The sequence below is a fragment of the Macaca thibetana genome, chromosome 1 (assembly GCF_024542745.1).
Source record: "Macaca thibetana thibetana isolate TM-01 chromosome 1, ASM2454274v1, whole genome shotgun sequence".
Classification (NCBI taxonomy): domain Eukaryota; kingdom Metazoa; phylum Chordata; class Mammalia; order Primates; family Cercopithecidae; genus Macaca; species Macaca thibetana.
Window position 1 is genome coordinate 53,262,613 of NC_065578.1, and position 4,464 is coordinate 53,267,076.

Below are 4,464 nucleotides of genomic sequence, written 5' to 3' on the forward strand. Positions count from 1 at the left end.
ACCAACTGCTAACTGAAATATAACATTTCCTTCAATTACGAATATAGGAAACAGTCCACAGTAGGATCAGAGTACCTGTGACTTTGTCACCAGTAGAAATGAGACATTTATATATATTACAGTTGTTAGATATTTCAAAATATGAATTTGAATTTATAGTAATTTTAGAACCACCATGCAATCTTACTTTGTGTTAATAAATTATGTATGTTGTTGGATCATAAAACTTTGAAAATATCTTAACTGTAACATGATCAGTTTCCTTTGCAATCCTTTATATTTAGTTTTATGCATTTGAAAACATTACTATGAGAGGGGGTCCACAGGCTTCACTGGATCACCAGAAAGCTCAATGGCACAAAAAAGTTTGAAACAAAGGTCATTAATATCACAAGAAGAGAGTACTTAATAGTGAAATAGGGTGGGCATGGTAGCTCACATCTGCAATCCCAACACTTTGGGAGGCTAAGGCAAGTGGATCACCTGAGGACAGGAGTTCGAGACCAGCCTGGGTAACACGGCGAAACACCATCTTTACTAAAAATACAAAAATTAGCTGAGCATTGTGGCACCAGCTACTCGGGAGTACCAGCTACTCGGGAGGCTGAGGCACAAGAATTGCTTGAACCTGGGAGCTGTGGAAGTTGCAGTGAGTCAAGATTGTACCAGTGCACTCCAGCCTGGGTAATAGTGTAAGACTCCATCTCAAAAAAAAAAAAAAAAAAAAAAAAGTGAAATATATGAAGCTGACTTCAACAGTAACAGATTTCAGAAAAGGTCTGAAAACTGTGCTCCAGAATTTAATTACCACGAGGAGTTAGAAAATCCACACTACAATCCAGCTTCCCAAACAGAAGACTAAATTTCCCACTATCCCTGTCTTTACCACTGTACACACCCCCACCCTAGACTCCAGTATAGAACAAGTAGTCAAGGAAAGAGAAATTAAAACGGTCACGCATGCAGATGATACTCAAATGCAAACATGACAGGCTTAGCAACTAGAAACCTGGTGGGAGGGGCGCAAGAGCACGCTGGGTTCCTAGAGACTGGTTGGCAAATGTAGAATTAGAGGACAGTGATAAGAAACCAGGGATCCATGGGCAGCCTTCCCAGTTTGCTTGGCAACATTCTGTTGCCAGGCTGTGACCAGGACTCAGAGCCCAGTCCTAGGTTTACCATCCAGACAGCAATGTGGGGGAGCAGAGATAGCGTTATAGAGAAAAGTTTAAAAATATAAGTAAAATGAAAGGAAATAGTATTCTTGGGTGTTCAAAAAAGTACTCTGAGGCTAAGATTATTGTTGGCCTCTGGACTTGCCCTCACTGGTCTATCTTCCACATTGCTATCTGAGTGAATCATTCCAACACTGTATGGAACCCTCTTGCTTAAAATCTTTCAGTGGCTCTCTACTGTGTTCAGGATCAAGTGCAGGTTTAAAGTGCAGGTTTATTATCTGGTCTGCCTAGCCCCATCTTTTGTCATGCTTTTGTATGCTTTATCACGGCCTACTCAACAATCTGCAGTGCCCCACCGTCTGGCCTCTAGGTCTTTGAGCACAGTGTCCCCACTGTCTGGTACATTGCTCACTGTATTGTGTTTGGCTTCCCCTTTCTCTCCAGGTTTAAGCTTGGCTATCACTTTCTCCCAGAAGTCGTCCTGTGTGCTCCCATAATGCACAGAGCCCCTCCTATGTGCTCTGTGCTTGTCTGGTCATAGCACTTACCACAATAATAGTCTCCTTTAGAGTCTGAGCAACCGGAGTCAGGCACTAGGTCTTACTGTGGTCCTAGCATTTAGCATATGGCCCGCCATTCAGTATCTCAGGTGGTTGTTGAATGGTTAAATTGTGGACCTATAAAGGCAGAGCTGAGCAAAATTACTGCCTTGGTGTGGTGGTGACAGTAACTGGAAATCTCTGTCAATGATTGCCTACATGTGGACTTGATATTTGAGTCCACAAAAATTATAATGGAACTACTTTATATCTTTAAAAAATTCATAACAATAACGGCTCATTTATCTAAGATAAATCCAGACAGACTAATAACAAAGGGTAAATTGTTTGCTTCTGGCTGGAAGATAAGCTCAGACAGTGCAGGGTTTTGTGCTGATCAGCACCTCAGATTGCCTAATGATGCACCACAGGGATTTCTGAGATAAGATTGACCAGATCATCTAGTAATTTCTGATTTACTACAAAACATATCATAAATGAAAGGTGCCCGCGAAGTTTTGTGAAAAAACTAGGAATCTAGGCCTAGATCATTCATTATGGTGATTAGTACTGTTTTAATGTAATTGCCTGAATTAGCATGTCTCTTAGATGAGGGACCTGAGCCAAGAAGGACCTTAGAAGTCTGGGAGGTTTGAACCGGAGACCGAAGGGTCTGGAGAATTTGCCTAGGACCAAGACCAGATTCTCAAGATGCTTTCTGTGTGGCAGGAAATAAGACTATGACTGTTTTATGGAAACAAGGAGCTAAGTAAACTCGGGCACATCCAAGAAGGGCAAAACCGTTACTTTAGGAGAAGGGGCTTGGAAGCTCAGTTTTGTTGCTTTGGTTGGGATTTTCAAGATCGGAAACATTTTTATGCTGTATATATTTTGGGGATTTTTTTTCAAAAGTAAGATCTTTCTTCTCAAAAGCAGATTCTGTGCTTCAGAATTTAATTATCACAAGGAGTCAGAAAATCAACACTACAATCCAGCTTCCCAAACAGAAGACTAAATTTCCCATTATCTCAATCTTTATCACTGTACGTACCCCCACTCTAGACTCTAGTATAGAACAAGTAGTTAAGGAAAGAGATTAAAATGGTTACTCGTGCTGATAGTACTCCAATACAAACATCAGTCTGGCTTAATTATGCTAAAAAAGAGGAGACAAATATTTGAGTGCCTACTAAATATCAAGAATGTCTTGGTATTTTCACATATAAGGAATTCTCTCAAGAGGGGTGATATTTGTCTAAACTTGGATCAATACTTTCAAGAGAAATGAAGGTATCTCAGGCACTTCTCAGTCAGGAAGCAAAGAGAAATGAAACCAAGGGAAGGTGGAAGAATATAGGACAACTGTACAATTGCTCCTTCTTTTTTTTTTTTTAAAGAGATGGGAGTCTCATTATATTGCCCAGAATGGTCTTGAACTCCTGGCCCCAAGTGATCTAGATAATTCTTTGTTTTGTTTTTATAAGGGAGGGTCTTTTCTAACAGCAGGCTCTCTGATTCCTGCGAGACAGCAGCATTTTATATGTTTCTCCCTGTTTGCTTCACTGGATGCATTACAATTAAACCTGTGCCTGATTAAGGAAACTAAGTATGCACTCATGATGGGAGACAAAACAACAGGGCTTTTTATTTTTTTAAAGGTAACTCCTATCCACTCCCCATGTTTTAGACATAGTCCCCATATTTACTTGTATTTTTTTGTACAGAGAGGGACTTGCTGTGTTGCCCAGGTTGGTCTTGAACTCCTGACCTCAAGTGATCCTCCCACCTTGGCCTCCCAAAGTGCTGGGATTACAGGCATGAGCCACTGTGCCTGGCTGAGTCCCCATGTTTTATCCCATGTTTTCTAACAAAAATAAGAAAGAAACAATGACTGCTTGACAATGACTGCTAATTCCTCCTTTCTTCCCCATCTGGATGTGTTCACAACTTTCTATCATCCAAATCTAGACAAACCTAAAAATAAAACCCTACACTTTGTGACCAAAGTCTTCCTTGATTAGCTGTTAACTACTTTTTATTTGGACTCAGGAAGGCTAAAGACTAGGCCATAGGAGGAGTGACTAACTTACTCTTTAGTCAAATAGCACTGACGTAGTTGTCAGCAATGCCACTGTGAATGAGGAAAGTATTGGTTTACAAAGTTTTTAATATTTTATGGTATAATAACAGTGAATCATATCAAAATTCTGGTGTAGGCTGGGCGCGGTGGCTCACGCCTGTAATCCCAGCACTTTGGCAGGCCTAGGTGGGTGGATCACCTGAGGTCAGGAGTTTGAGACCAGCCTGGCCAACCTGGTGAAAACCCATCTCTACTAAAAATACAAAATTAGCCAGGTGTGGTGGCGCATGCCTGTAATCCCCACTACTTGGGAGGCTGAGGCAGGAGAATTGCTTGAACCTCAGAGGTGGAGGCTGCGGTGAGCTGAGATCATGCCATTGCACTCCAGCCTCAGTAACAAGAGCAAAAAAATACGTTTACCTTATACTTGATATACTGTTTAACAGAGAAAAATAGTTCCTTGGAAAGACTCATCAAACAAAAACCTATAGCCTGTGCAAAATAACATCAAATGTACTGCTGAAAGATCATTTTTGCATCAAAATGGTCCCTGACCATCACATTATATAGCAATAGCAACAGACACAGAACATGTCATAATTCTTATCTAGGTTGGGCAGGGGTAGGAGGGAAGGTCTAGAAAATCAGATACTCAAATTTCAGCACA

At 40.9% G+C, this 4,464-nt stretch overlaps 1 protein-coding gene across 1 annotated transcript in view; it reads left to right on the forward strand.

Annotated features, from left to right (window-relative positions):
- The window catches only part of MRPL37 (mitochondrial ribosomal protein L37), a 911,410-nt gene that overhangs the window by 713,326 nt on the left and 193,620 nt on the right, over nt 1–4,464 (forward strand). The window lies entirely within an intron of this gene.